Below are 16,087 nucleotides of genomic sequence, written 5' to 3'. Positions count from 1 at the left end.
AATGAGGTCTCTGTGAGTCAACAAATTATTTCAAGTTGCAAAGCAGTCTCATAATACAGAGTTGCATGGATATTCGACGGGTCACACATTCTTTTATTGTTCAACACCTATTCCAAAGCAAATTGATCTACGGGGTAACAGAGGATCTTGAGCCACAGATTAAAGCAGATGTAAGTGTAGGAAATGTATTGAGTCTATACAGGGCCCACGATTAAGCCAACTTCATGATGCACATTTTTAATGATTAGAGTTTTTGCATTTGTTGTTTGTTGTTTTGTTTTGTTTAGTGTCTAGCAGTTTTTGGTCCTGAGGAGAACCATGTGACTTGGTTTGGGTTCGAAACGTGTTGACTGCTCATATATACCAGGGAAAGTGTATGAAAAAGAAGCTTTGGGATACAGGGACATTGTTCTTTGGAACTCTCTATATTTTCCAATACCTGTTTTTATTGAAAGTGAAACACAACATATGCTTCAACCCCTCGGTCTTGGATGAATGTCTATGAGCCTTAAGTGTCATTTAAATCCATCATAGGCTCTTGTCAATGTTGAAATTTAGAACTACGACATCAATGTTTTATGTGTATTAAAAATGTGATGTTTTGTGAAATGTTATGAGTCAAGGTTTCTAAAACTGTTTATTGTATGTTGTAGTGTGATGTGGGCACCTTAAAACTTGATTTGAGTGGCCACAGCTTGTTTGTTTGTTGATCCGATGTTAATGACAGATACCTGTACAAATATCACACACAGGAAAGTGTTCTTACCACAAAAAATGATTAAAAGTAAAAGAGCACACAATAATTGAGTTTTGTGTTCCTTGATGTAAAATAGTAGCTTTTCTTTATTTGTAAACACTTGATAGTGGCTTAGCCTTACTTACACTAAACTGGCCCAACCCCCATTGTGTTTTGCATCTTTCTGAAAAAAGTGGCATTTTAAAAATTGCAATGATACATTCGACTTTACCATTAAAGTGGATTTATCATTACATTTCCATCGGTACTAAACATGACAGCTCTTCTTCCTTCCAATTGGGAATTATATCTTATCCTGTGTAAAAATGAATCCACAATGTTAACCTATTGGAGGGATAGGCCTCACTGTAGTGAAAAACGGTAAACAGACATAATATCGATTCCAAAATATAGACTAGACAAAATATCGACCAGACATAATATAGACTACAAAAATATCGAGTTATATCGATATTAATAGCCAAAATATCGAATCAAAAATATAGACTAGACATAATATCGACTAGATAGAATATAGACAAAAATAAATTGAAAATAAGGTAAGTTTTTACTAATTTGTAATAATTGTGTAATATAAATCTGTAGCGGGTAGTGGGTTTATAGGGGAATAGGGTGGGAAGTAATTTAAATATAATTAATTAATTATGTAAATTAATAATGATTGTAAAATAATTAATAATTAGTAATTAAATAAAATATAATTGGTAATTAATAATAATTGATTAATTGATAAATAATTAATTTATAGTAAATTAGTTTCTGTAGCGGGTTGTGGGTTTATAGGGGAATAGGGTGGGAAGTAATTTAATTAAAAATAATTAATTATGTAAATTAATAATAATTGTTTAATAATTATTAATTGGTAATTAAATAAAATATAAATGTTAATTAATTATAAATATTTAATTGATAAATAATTAATATTTAGTAAATTATTTTCAGTAGTGGATTGTGAGTTTATAGGGGGATAGGGTGGGAAGTAATTTAATAATAATTAATGAATTATGTAAATTAATTAAATTTTTTAATTAATTAATAATTGTCCATGAAATAAAAATTAATTGGTAAATAAAAGTTATTGGTATAGGAAACTAAATTTACTTGGTACTAATATTTCTATAAATTATAATTATTTATGAAGTTTTTCCTTTTTATACTGTTGCACTCACTGGAGTGAGAATAGTAATTTTTACCCCTACGCTATCCAACGCTTTCCCTACTGTTGCACCCACTGGAGTGGGAATAGTAATTTTTACCCCTACGCTATCCAACGTTTTCCCTACTGTAGCACCCACTGGAGTGGGAATAGTAATTTTAACCCCTACGCTATCCAACGCTTTCCCTACTGTTGCACCCACTGGAGTGGGAATAGTAATTTTAACCCCTACGCTATCCAACGCTTTCCCTACTGTAGCACCCACTGGAGTGGGAATAGTAATTTTAACCCCTACGCTATCCAACGCTTTCCCTACTGTTGCACCCACTGGAGTGGGAATAGTAATCTTTACCCCTACGCTATCCAGCGCTTTCCCTACTGTTGCACCCACTGGAGTGGGAATAGTAATTTTTACCCCTACGCTATCCAACACATTCCCTACTGTAGCACCCACTGGAGTGGGAATAGTAATTTTTACCCCTACGCTATCCAACGCTTTCCCTACTGTTGCACCCACTGGAGTGGGAATAGTAAATTTTACCCCTACGCTATCCAACGCTTTTGCTACTGTTGAATTCACTAGAGTTGTTACAATAAATTTTAACCATTTTGCTATGCTACGGTAAAAATATTATATATGTTTATTTAATAATATGTTTTATATATATATATATATATGTGTATTATTTTTGTTATATTTTTTTAATTTACAATAATTATTTATTAATATAACATTTATTTATTAATTTTAAGTAAGTTTATATTAAATATATTTATTATTACATTAGTTTTAACTTAATTTAAAGACATTTAAAAAAAACGATATTTTGACAGTCTATATTTTTGTAACTCGATATTTTAGAGTCGATATTTTAGTACTTACCTGTTTGAAGATAGCCAGTAGATATTTTGTCCATCGATATTTTATCCACGATATTATTGTATCTCAATATTTTTGTGGTCGATATAATTTCAGTGATCCGTGAAAAACAAATGTGGGAGTATTCACTACCAGGATATGGAAAAATTCAAGGTATATGTCCTACCTTTTAATTACACAGCACCCTGTCCTATGGGTTACGTAGGGCCTACCTGATGGCTGACATATGTATTGGCAAGGGATTTTAAATGCCAAGTTGACATGGCAGTATAAACTGCACACATATGCTCTGCAGTGGCAGGCCTGAGACAGATGTAAAGGGCTGCTTAAGTGGGTTGCACAATAGGTGCAGCAGGACTGCTAGTAGCATTTAATTTACAGGCACTGGGCAAATGAGGTGCACTGTATTAGGGACTTATAGGTAAAATATATATGCCAATTGTATATAATCCAATTAAATCATGTTTAGGGGAGAAGTGCAGGTTAGAAGAGGTAATGTACACATATTCCTAAGGCCAACAATACAAGAGCAGGAAAATTGGATGCAATTGGGCAAAAATGTTTGGGGGAAGACCACCCTAAGGCTGACAGGTCTAACAACCATATTTTGTTTTTTTTTACCATGTGTTTGTTACATTAGGGTGATTGTCTAGTGTTGTTATAGTGGATATGCCGCTATTTGAATATGAGTGTGTTTCTTGATTCTTCCAGACTAATACATGATTTTTTTGCTTAAATATGTTTATTGCATTTTCATAAAACAATATTTTAATACATTTCACAATGTTTCACAACTCTTAAGCTCTGAAATACACAGTACCTGCTAACAAAAGGAGGTATTATACTTTGCCATCGGAATAATATGACATTGGCACAAATGCGGGACACTTTTCGGCAGCTGGGATGTCATAATGCAGCTGGGGTATCAGCATTTGTGATTGCAGAAGTAAAAAGTTAATGCTGTAAACAAATTGTGAAGACAACATTGATGACACTAAAAGGTCTGATCATTGGGTCATGCCTGCCCTGGACTTCTGTGGCATTCAGTCCTCGTGCTTATCAATTCAATTCAGAAAGCTTTATTCGACATTCAATAATGAATTCATAAAAGCGTACAAGTTAAAAAGGAGCGACAAACACAGCATATCACAGAAATACAATGAGTAGAAAACATGTTATGTTAAAAGAGCGGGCAAATCCGGTGAGTTAAAAACAAATACATTAGGAATTATAAAAATATGCAGAGATAAAAAAGCTTTACATTGAATTTCTGAACCTAATCAATAATTTTAAAAAACTAGACATAGCCTGGGCCACACAAACATTTTCCAGCTGTTGCAATCTAACATAGGCTGTTCTGCAAGAACGGTGGCCCCATGCTTTCAGGATTGGTTTTAAAATAATCCTCCGTGGAGCTATATAAAATTTACAGAATAAAATGCAATGTAGATTTGATTGAGGGGATAAGTCATCACAGGGGCAGGTAGATAAATCCTTCGACCAGGTATTACAAGATGGGAAAGTGATGATACGAAAGAAAGTTCCAAACTTGAACCGTGATAATAACATTCTTGAATAACAGGTAAGATCACTTAAAAGATACAATTGAGGCCCTGGATTAATAGTAATTTCCTGAAAGGCCAGTACTGTATTTTTGAGTTTTTCTATGGACCATCTTTTATTGATTAGGTGATTCATGGCAAGTTGTTTCAATGATTTTCTAGTAATCATTTCCATGCTAAGTGGTCTAAGGAAAAACTCAGGATGGCCCAGCTTGGTCATCAGGGCTTGCACGTGGGATAACCATTTTATATTTTTGACTCCATCCAAGGTAAGACAGTCAGAAATTAAGTTACGATTAAAAGCTGTCTCTGGGGTGACCCACACCTTGTGCCATAAGAGAATGGGTGCAATTTTTATGGTGTCAGAAATAAAAGGTAAACCTAATTCAATATGGGTAAGGTAAGTTGCTGAGGATTTGGGAACCCCCAGCAGATATCTGAGGTATTGGTTTTCAATTGATTAAATAGATGTTGTGTTCTCAATACCCCAGATGCCCGAGTCATAGGTGGCCGTGGATATGCCCTTAGCCTGCTATATTGTAATTAGTTCCTTGACGGGTCTGCCCCCGAGTTTCGCCGCGAAGTGCCCCGACCGCCCTCAGAAAAGCTTGTTTTCTCGCTTTGACTGCTGTGTGGCAAATTCATTTCCTGTCAAAGGATATTCCGAGGTAAGGAAAATGGTCGATGGTCTCTAACTTCCTGCCTTCAAGATTTATGGGACAGGCTGCTTTCTTGGTACCGTGCCCGCAAGCCATGGTGTATGTTTTAGTAATGTTGACTTTCAGCCCCTTATCTTTCATATATGTGTTAAATTTTGTGACCGCCCTCTGGAGACCCATCCTGGTTTGTGACATAATGGCCGCATCGTCTGTGTACAGGAGTATGGGGACAGGGTGGCCCTGAGATGAAAGGTAGTCATAGGGAAAACCCTTCAGATGATCGCCAGTAGAGTTGATGTATTGTAAAGGGGAGTCAGTAATAGGCTGGGAACGTTGCTTAGGTAAAGCGGGTTTTATTTTCATATACCATTTCTTCCGACGAAATGTCAGTCTCTCTTTGGCAAATTCTGCTGGATCCGTGGTGCCTCTATTTGTATACGTCCCTTAAGGTTCGGTTTTCACCCGTCGTTTGGATGCTGGCAGGAGTGTGAAGCCTCTCTCGTGGTGACCGGAAAGGGAAACACAAATAAGGACCGTTTACAAGTTTGTCCTCGCACTACTGTTATACCGTGGGGAACCGGGGTTGTGAAGGGACACCGCAACTCGTGATGATTTACCGTTTCTGTGAATCGTGAGGGGGTAAAGGTGAGGGGGTAGACCAGAGGAATGGGATACAGGGGAAGTTCTAGAAGAGGGTACCCTTTAACGCGGTACTACACTCCTCCTTCCCACCCAATTCGCAAACTTGTCCCGTACCTGTCTTAGCCACACTCCTCCCTCGGGAGTGTGGCACGGCACAGCATGGGTCCGTTGGCCTCCTGGCTCGTCTACTTCTCCTCCTGGCTCATCTACTTCTCCTCCTGGCTTGTCTGCTTCGGCTCCGGGCAAACTCCAACTCTTCTCCGCGTCCTCTCCCGATCTCCGTCTCTCCTCTCCGGTGATGTCACACGCCAAGTGTGGGACTTCTGTGTTTTTAACCAATGCCCCGAAGCTGACGTCATGGTGGGATGGGGCTTCCTTGGGATCGTACGTCCAGTTAAAGGCGCCGTGCAGATTTCTTTCTGACGCCGTTTGCCAAGGGTCCTGCTCGTCCTGTGGGGAAGGAGGAGGGGAATCTAAATCATTGAATGTCCACCATTCCACTTCTTTGTTCTCCCCTTGGGTAAGGTGTTCCGTGTTACATGTATAAAGTGAATAACAGGGATGCTAAAAGGCACCCCTGTCTCACTCCCCTTTTAATGGAGAATTTGGACGAACACTCCCCTTGTTTCCAAAAACGCACCCTGGCTCCAGCATCCCTATACAATTCCTTGATGAAGTTTAAAATTGTTACGTCAATTCCCAGATCAGATAATGTGGATCAAAGTTGGTTGTGGTCCACACAATCAAAAGCAGAGCTTAGGTCAATAAAAGTGATAAAAAGGTTCCCTTTTCTGGCCTGGATATACTTGGAAATTAAAAAATACTAATTTAAGCTCTGCTCAACTGTTCCCATGCCAGTGCGGAAACCATACTGGAAATTAGATATGATGTTTCTTTCATCAGCCCACGATTGGATTCGCTTTAAGATAATGCGACAAGCCACTTTCATTAGGGCGTCTAGGAGGGAAATAGGCCAGTAGCAAGTTGGATCTTGTCTATCGCCCTTTTTGAAGATAGGGACCACTATGGCCTCAGTCCAAGTTGGTATTAATCCAACCATGTTTGCGCTGTTCATAGCATTAGTTAAAAGCGGGGCCCAGAGATCAATTTTGTGTTTAGAAACATCAATTGGAATGATATCCGGCCCAGGGGCCTTACCAGAAGGATTCTCCCTTATAGCCATTTTAACCTCATCACAGGTAAAGGAAATTCCTAAAGGGAAAACTCTCTTACGAGCGTGTCCCTTATTTCCAGACGTAGTGGTAAGAGCAGGAGTTACTTGTTCACAAGAGGTTACGTTATCATAGAGGTTTTCAAAGTGAGTTACCCATGTTTCACCATTTATAGCAATATCTATCACCGGTATATTGTTTTTATCACGAACGATTGAGGCATTAACCGCCTTCCAGAATGAAGTTGAATCTCTATTTTTAGATGCAGTGATCAAGGCCTGCCATTCTTCGTGTTTCAGTGATTTCTCCCTGTTTTTCAATGATACACGGTAAGAGCGTCTAGCTTCACAAATTTCAGGCTGGGATCTAGGAGTAGTATGGAGGGCCTTTTTTAGATTTTTTAATGCGTTGGTACAATTGTGATCAAACCAAACAATTTGATAGTGCGAATCTAGGCGATGATATCTGGTCAATAGTTGTTTTAGGGTTAATTGTATTTTGGAAAAAGAATCCAAAATTATGAGGAGATCATCGCTAAGCGAGAGACAGTTGAATTTCCCTCCTCATTTTAGAAACTAGATTTATTAACACCTTGGCTGCTATGGGTTTTCCCCTCCTGTGCTGCAGGTTGATGATCCCCATTATTCATGACAAAGCCAGCTCGTCATCCGCGCAGCGCAGGTAACACCCATGACGAGCTGGCTTTGTCATTAGCGTCGAAGGGGTTAAAAGATCCACAGGATCAACTTTATCCCATTTAAGGGTGCAACCATTTTTACGCGCAAGAGTGATTGGTTGTTGATATAAGGAGCTATTATTCCTCTGCGGCCGCTCTAAATCGTCCTTTTTTATGGTGAAGGAGATTGGGTAATGATCTCCATGGATGACGTCTAATCTCTTCCATGAAGTTATTAAATGACCATACGTTCTGGAAAGTAGGGTAAAGTCAATTGTAGAATTACACCCTCTACCATGATAGGTTGGCTGAAACTCTATTGTTGGTGAGCATAACTCATTTATAAAAGTAAGATTAAAATAGAACAACAGGTTATTCAAGGTGTCACCTTGCCCCGAGTGGCCAAGATGGGTTGGGTGCTTATCATTCTGGCAGGCGTGGCCCAAGCTGAAGGTGTGGGGTGGCTGCAGCCTGGTAGAGGAAGGTGAATGGCTGTACCAGCTATGCAGTGATTGTGATTTACGGGCTGGGGTACAAGGATTATTCAGTGGTGCATGCCCTGCACTTCACAATTGTGTGCCAAAGGGGAGGGTGATCATTTTCCCATGGAATGTACTCTTGCTGCTTCCGTGTGCCAGAGCCGCTAGGGGGGCATTAAGCTGCAAAGGAGTTGGGCGTAACTATGAATAACTGGGTAAGGGGGCATGGGTGGGCGCAATGTTTGCGGGTCACTGGAGTGCAGATTATGTCTCCGCAGTAGTACCTGAGGGCTGACCTGCGTGCTATGGGGAGGGCAAGGGCTCCTCACTCTAGTTGAGTCAACTTGTGTCTGTGTGGGGGCAGTGCGTAGCCACTGTGCGTGTTGCTACGTGTGTTAGGTTACATGCTACCTGTGAGGGGTCTCCATTGCTAATTTCCTGCTGCAGGGCCAGCATCGGGCTCTGGAGCCTCTGTGTTACTCAAGAGTTCCCGTAGCATTGTGTCCTAGTCTTACGCAATTGGGATCTTATGAAGACCCAGTGCATCTTCCCTGCACAGTGCAATGCTTTCTGCCGCCTCCAAGACCTGTTGCGAGCGCTTCCAGGCCTGCACCATCGGAGGTTCTGCAGTGCTAATGCTTCATGAACAGTCTCTTTGCAGAGATCAACCCCAGTGCCAGAAACCGAGAGTTAACTCACAAACGTTTCTTGTTCGCATATAGGTGCAAAATGCATGTCTCCTAGGTTAAGGAGATAGTGCGGCCAGTGTAACAGCTTAGTGCTGTCACTACTGACTACCAATACTCCCCTAGTTTCAGACAGTTCCCCAGCATGTGCAGTAAATCTGTGTCGACAGCCTTACAGCGTTGGCAGGCAGCAGATGCATCAGCATAGTATTTGTTGATTTTCGCTGGCGTGAGAAATACCCTCTGAGTAATGAAGTACTGTATGAGCCAGAACCGCATGTTATGCGGAATGCCTATCAGACCCTCCAGTATCCTGTCGCACTCAGTGTCTGTGATCGGGTGTTGAAGGTCTGCCTTCCAATGCGCACGCAGGGAGTAAGGATGGTGCTGTATGGGACCTAAGAGATGCCGTACACCACTTTTTGAGATATCTGCCCCTCCCCATCATGTGTAGGTATTGGTTGGTTAGATGCATAGGCCGCTTTATAGACATGTTTCCCCAATCCTTGTAAAGGGCAGCTATGAGCGTTGCTGTTCTGGAAACTGCCCCGGTGCTATTCCGTAAGCATCAATGAGTGAGGTGTAAGACAACAGGGTGCCATCTTGGTACAGATCCCCGAGATCTTGTATTCCACCATCAGTGAGATTACACACTTCTCGGGACGTGATGGCGCAGTGTCGATTTGGTGTACTTATTATTGGGAGGGAAGGGGCATACGGTTTAGTATCTTTCACCATCAATGTGCCACAGTTAACAGGAGCTGCGATGGCAGCTTCTGCTTACAGCATGGATGGAAGTGAGCAAGAAGGGTCTTGTGAGCTGGGGCCAGAAGGTCTGATGCAGTGTCTCCCAGGTGCTGTTCTGAGAGCCATACGGCTACCCATGGCAGCTGAGCAGCTAGGTAGTAGGGTTCCAGGTTGGGTAAGGCAAGCCCACCACGGTCTGTCGGTAGATGTAGCTTCTGGATTGCTACTCTACTCCGGGACTCCCCGCAGATATATCCTCTCTATATTTTGCGCGTTTTGAAAAGGGCCGGTGGGAGAGATACTGGCATATTGGCGAAGTAATATAGAAACCGAGGCAGGATTATCATCTTTGTTAATGCTACTCGGCCCATGGTGGTTAGAGTAAGTGTTCCCCAGAATGCTAATTGCGACCTGGTCGATTTTATTGCTCTTCCCAGATTCCCATCAAGCAGGTCCTCTGGGTGATGGTACACCCGAATCCCCAGATATCGGAGTTTGTGGGCCTCCCACTTGATGTATGTACCATCAAGTGCATACTGAGAATCAGGAGAGTCCGCATTAAATGATTAGAGACCGGATTTAGATGCATTAACTACCAACCTTGACACTGCGGCGAATTCACGCAAGATGTGCTCTACTTCACCTGGGATAGAGTGTGTATCCGTTAGGTATAGAAGGAGGTCATCCGTATACAATGAGATGATGTATATGCGATCACCCTGGGGATCCCCCAGCCCATGCCCCTCGCCAGAAACATCACTGCCAGCGGATCCACCGCGAGTGAGAAGAGCACCGGGGACAGAGGACACCCCTGCCTGGTGCCTTTTTGTACTTTGATGGGGGCTGAAATGTACAGGCCTGTTTTTACCCTCACTAGCGGGTCGTCATACAGTAGCCGGACCATCCTGATAAAGGCTTCCCCAAGCCCATACAGTAGCCACACTGCGAATAGGAATTCCCACCCTAGGGTGTCGAAAGCCTTTTCCAGATCTAAGATCAGGCATCCTGTGCAGGGCCAATGTCGCGGCGCATATTCGGCTACTCTGAAGAAGCGGCGAAGAGTCAGGTGCTGCGTGTTGGGACAAACCAATTTTGGTTGTTGTGCACAAGTGTTCGGACTAAGGGGGCTAGCCTGTCCGCTAGCAGTTTTGCTAGTATTTTATAATCGATAATTAAATGGGTCAGTGGCCTGTAAGAGCATAGGTCCATTGGGTCCCGATCTGATTTAAACAATTAGATCAGCTGTGCTTCATTTAATGAGGGTGGAAGGGAATAGGTATCTATTGCAGCAGTGTAGACTGCTTGTAGACGTGGTGTCAGTATTGTTGCGTAAGCTTTAAAGAACTCGGATGGTAACCCATCCGGGCCTGGGGTTTTGCCGGTTGCTAATGCTGATATGCACCTCTTATTTCATCCGGCTCAATAGGGGTGCCCCCGCCTCATATTGCTCCGGTGTAATGGTCGGCAATTGAATCGCCAAAAGGAACGCATCCAGCCTGGCAGGATTGTGTGTGCCTGTGGCTTTATACAGGATTGCATAATGTTTGGTCATCACCTCGTGGATTTTGTGTTGGGTGTATACTATAAGGCCGCCTGCAGAGGGTATGGCATGTTTGGGGTGTCTGGGTTGCTCCTGCCATAACAGCCAGGCCAACAATCTGCCAGGCCTGTTGGACAGTGCATGCGTATGTGACCGAGTGTGCTTTGTAGTTGAGGCAGCTCAGCCCCTCGAGGAGACTGATGTGATTCTCGTGCAATGGTTGTGAGCTCCCTGTGCCTGATGCTACTGGGATTTTGCATGGTAGAAGACCTTGTTCTAGTTGCTCTATCTCTCGGGTGATGAGGGAGGGATGCGGAAACATTAAATGGTACCATCGCCAGAGCGCTAAGAATTATATACGGGCTGCCTGGATATACATCTCCAGCGCAAATGAGGCTGGAATTTGGTGCTGACCTACATTTTAAAAAAAAGTGCACACAACCATAACAGTGTGTCAAGCATACAATGTCAAGTTTCTTTCTCCACACCCAAACCTCAAAGGAAACCATTGAAAGGCTAACTATACGACACACTTTGCACAAACCAACGGAAGCCGAGGTAGCACTATGCACTTTAAATCGGCGCATCCCGGTCTGTCATCGTTCTGAAGTCAAGATTTTAATAAGGGGGGTACTTTTATCTCACGGACTGCCACTGATATTCGCCGGCCGAAGTGAAGAAACAAGATTATGGACTACCGAGGCCGGGGGTGTGGATTTTCTTCCCAATCTTAACGCATGTTTTTGTTTAACTATGGCTATCAGCTTTTTTATAAAGAAAATTGAGGTTTTATTGTTTATAATAGTGGGTCAATCATTGTAATGGTTTTAATTAACTGCACAATAAATTTATTACTTACTTACTTACTATCTCTCGGGTGAGTTGTTTGCGCATATTCCAGACCAGCCCCATACTGTGCCCCCTCACGACGACTTAAATGCCTCCCATTCTGAAGGAGTATTTTGCGCTGTACCAGCATTGTTTTCAAAGTATTGTGCAGTAGCAACTTCTAACGAAGCGTGGATGCAGGGTCCTCCAATGCTGCTGGCTGAAGGCGCCAGGTGGGAACCGGTGGGGGGCCAGCCTCCCAAGCCAGCTGCAGTATCTGGGGGTTGTAGTCAGAATGTGGGTGACCTAGATAGTCAGTGGTTCTAACTAACAGCAATATCGAGGTGGACCCGACAATTCGGGCCAGCTGAACATGTAAGTTATGCACATGGGAGTAGAATGAGTATATGCGGGTATCTGGGTGTTGAGCTCGCCATATGTCTGTTAAGGAACAGTGGATAAGCCAATTGTGAAAGGCCTGGGCATTGGAGGAGGCAGAGGAGTGCATCAGCGGGGAAGCAGAGCTGCATAAGGAAATATATCGAGCACTGAGTTAAAGTCCCCGCCTAACAGCCACTGGATCCCAGCCCATGGTTCAAGCACACTGGTGAGTTTTTGTAGGAAGGCTGGCTGTTCTATGTTTGGAGCATATATGGACCCTATGAGAATGGACTGGCCATTTACCCTACCTCATACTAGACCATAGCGCCCCTCCGGATCGGGGGTCACCTCTTCTGCGATAGATGGAGTGCCAGCATGAACCCAAACTAGTGACCCCTTTGCCTGGGCAGAAAACCTCATGCTAAACACTTGTCCACGCCATCACCTGCAAAGTCTAGTGGCCTCCAGCTGCGTGATGTGCGTCTCCTGTAGCAGCGCTATGTTGGCAGCTCTGCGCTGAAGATATGAGTATATGGCATTGCGTTTAGATGCCCCTGACATTCCATGTTATAACATTAATACTGGGGTGCGTAATGTCTACGTACGGTGCACCGCCCTCCGCCGCTCCCACGACCCTGTGACACGAAAAGTGTGTGAGTGCCCAACCTCATGTGGGGTACACTGTGATACGGCCTATGAGAAAAGGGGTAGGGGAGGGAGAATAATAGAACTTTAAAAAACTCTTACGGAGTGGAGCTCCAGCGGGAACCCTCCCAAACCATAGTGCAGGAACATTCTGCAACAAACATTATCAGCACAATATGGGCTTACAGTGTGCAGTGGTGGCTTCATCGCTGTGCCCTCATGAGTTGTCACTGGTATGACCCCTACTAGAGGCCGGCATGTGCCGAGAAGGCTCGCTACTTGCTGGATTGATGTAGTACAGCTCGGCGAACCGCCTCTCGATGCACAGTTCCGCCTAGTCTACTCATGGCCCTTTGAACAAAAGTGTTCGGGAGTGACTGCTGTTGCTTCATCATGACTTAAGAGGCGTGACGATGATAAATATTTGTCGAGGCTACAGGTGCCAGATGATGTCATCAGCAGTTTGTGGCGTTACTTCAGGAGGGTGGGGGGAGTCGAGCCCTCTCGACCATGACCGGGACTGCTCATCTTCAGCCATGGATTGATTGGAGTCCTTTTCCGGGTCTGAACTGTGGGATGGATCACCCAGTGTTGCCGCAACTTGTATGGCCCTCCACCGTTCCACAATGATTTGTTCCAAGTTGGGTGACATAACCCGTGAGGGAGGTGACCTTGCTACCTGTTGTTTGCTGCACGTTCGATGGCACCTGTTTGATCGTATCTTCACTGTGACTCCTGGCCAGGACCAGGCATCTGCGGGTGACTCAAAAAAGTATTCAGTACCATCTACTGTCACGCGGAGGTGGGCGGGGAACGGGAAGGAGTATCTCATGTTTAGTTCCTGAAGGCATTTCTCGAAAGAGCTTCTGCGCCGTTGGACCAACGCGGTATAGTCTGGGAAGAACATGACATGGGTATTGTCAACTCTTGTGTCTGACTCTAAGGCTTTCCGGGTCTCCCATAGGCTAGCGTCTTGGTCCCTGAAGTTGAGGAGACGGATCAAGAAGGATCTAGGCCGCGTTCCAGGGAGGGGCCTCCGAGTTGGGACTGGATGCGCCCTCTCAACAACGAACTTGTTGATAGGAATATGATGTCATGTGTGTTTTATGTTAAGTTGGTTGATTTGGTACGTTATGGTAAATATGTTATTCATTGATGCAGTGTGTGTCTGTGGATTATATTTGGTAGGTCATAGTTATATGGTTCTTGCAGGGGTAAATGAGGGGGGTGTATAGTAGTATGAAGATGTTATAATGAGTTCTAGACATTTACTGTATTTTGATCAATTTAATACCATTGTACTTAATGGAAAGTGATTATATGAGTCATGTCATCAGCGATGTTACAGGGATGTCATCAGTGATGTCATCAATGATGTAATTTGAATTGCCATCAGTGATGTCCTCGGTAAGGTCATAAGCAGTGCATGGCTACGACATGCAATATGGTAACTGCACTTAAACACAGCTGGCAATTTTCAGAGGTTTTAAGTTCTAATTCGGAATACATGCTGTACTTTGATTCTGTTTTTCCAGTGATATTTTTTATGAAATACCACATTCAAATGACTTGAACTACAACTTGGCTTTGGCCATGCACAGTGGGCATAGGTCAGAGGTCCTCCCCTGCATCAGGTGTTACATGGTCATTTTATCTGTGTGCCACAGTGCTTCCACTTTTGGGGGCATGAACCCACAACATCATAAAGAAATCTCAGTTTACCATATCTGGAAAATGATATCGACAATACGATCCTAGGAATCGCCTGCCCACTAAATATCATCAATACTGCTTCTATTTATAATTTGTTTTGTAAGGTGTAAGCTCGCAGGACCGGAGCCAGCAGGGTCAAGGAAGGAAGTTCCATTTATGACTATGATTTTTAGAGCGATTCTTCCTGGTTTTGGCTTGCAGGCTTCCACTTCCAGGCCACAGCTTCTACCATTAAAAATATGGCAAAAATTAGTAATATATTTAATTTATATACCTTCTCACTGCATTTCAAGGCAAGACGCCCCAGTTTTGATGATTAAGTTTAGGGTGGAAAAGTTGTATTATATATTATCTTTATTATATTTCATTATATTTTCAGGCCTCTTGCCCAGAAAATCAAACTGTTTGTGAATTTTTGCAGTAGTGCTCAAACTGGGTTCACGAGTTCATGGCCTAGTGAGCTAGATCTTCAAAATTGTTAGGCACATGCACATATTTGTTTTTATTTTATCTTCATGTGGGTCCCATTTGGGACCCCTCACAGAGCCTAGGAGTTGGGAGCTGCTAACTTTGTCCCCTTATGTGGCGTTTTTGTTTCAGGATGTGGGGACCATGTTCTGGATCCAAAAATGGTGACCACAAGACACATTTCAAGGTGGGTCTGGACATTATGAACATTTGGGTCCATGGGGTCCAGTTTAGGTCAGTGGACTTGTAACAGATGACAACATTAAAAGTTTCCTTGCGCAATATAATTTTTTATTTTTTTATTTTGGTCCATGGGTAGTCCACAAACCTGCTTTGAAAAATATTGTTGAGATATTGCTATAATTTTGTTCTTTGAGGCACTAAAACAAATTTTTGTGAGGCTCATTTGTCACAATCTACTGAAAGGATTTACAACAAAGTAAGCATAATCACAGCGCTGACTAACATTCTACTTTCATGCCAAGTTTGGTCTAATACTGTTCATCAGTTTTTGGTTAAATGGAGAACAAAGATTGCTATTGGATGTCTCAATTTTTTATTCCCTTTAGTTCCTCCAAACAGATCTGCCTGAAAGTTGACAATCCAAAACCAGGGGCGTAGTCACCATTGGTGCAGCAAGTGCAGTGGCACAGGGACCTAGAGCCTTGAAGGGCTTATTGAACCCTGATAATGGCTATACTATACTACTCTAACAGCAGTAAAAGGGGCCATTTTCTCTGCTGGCACCAAGGTCCTTGGCATCCTTGCAATACTACTGGCCAAAACACCCTCATTTTCGCAATTTGATTGGAAAGTCTCATACAGATTCCTCAAAAGACACCAAAATTATAAGCAGAGAAAAAATGCCTTTTTCGATGCAAATTCACACAGAGCCTTAAATGCATAGTTTGTTTTACCATTATATATAGATTGTCAAATCTTAATTAAAAGGGTATTATTTTGTTAACTCAGGATGCTCTGTCCTATTACGCGAGAATTCCAACTCTACTTAGAGTACCACAGTTGAAACAACCTCTTCAAGGGGAAGCTTCTACTCATATTTGCCATGAAGCCTCAAGCGATCAGAATACAAATC

The 16,087-nt window shown here is 42.8% G+C and overlaps 1 protein-coding gene across 1 annotated transcript in view; it reads right to left on the bottom strand.

Moving 5' to 3' along the window:
* The window catches only part of SLC38A11 (solute carrier family 38 member 11), a 501,004-nt gene that overhangs the window by 440,872 nt on the left and 44,045 nt on the right, over positions 1-16,087 (bottom strand). The gene's annotated exons all lie outside the window — the stretch shown is intronic.

Source organism: Lissotriton vulgaris, chromosome 2_1, assembly GCF_964263255.1.
Source record: "Lissotriton vulgaris chromosome 2_1, aLisVul1.2, whole genome shotgun sequence".
NCBI lineage: Eukaryota > Metazoa > Chordata > Amphibia > Caudata > Salamandridae > Lissotriton > Lissotriton vulgaris.
The sequence above is the reverse complement of the archived record's forward strand: the minus strand, read 5'-3'. Positions and strand labels throughout refer to the sequence as shown.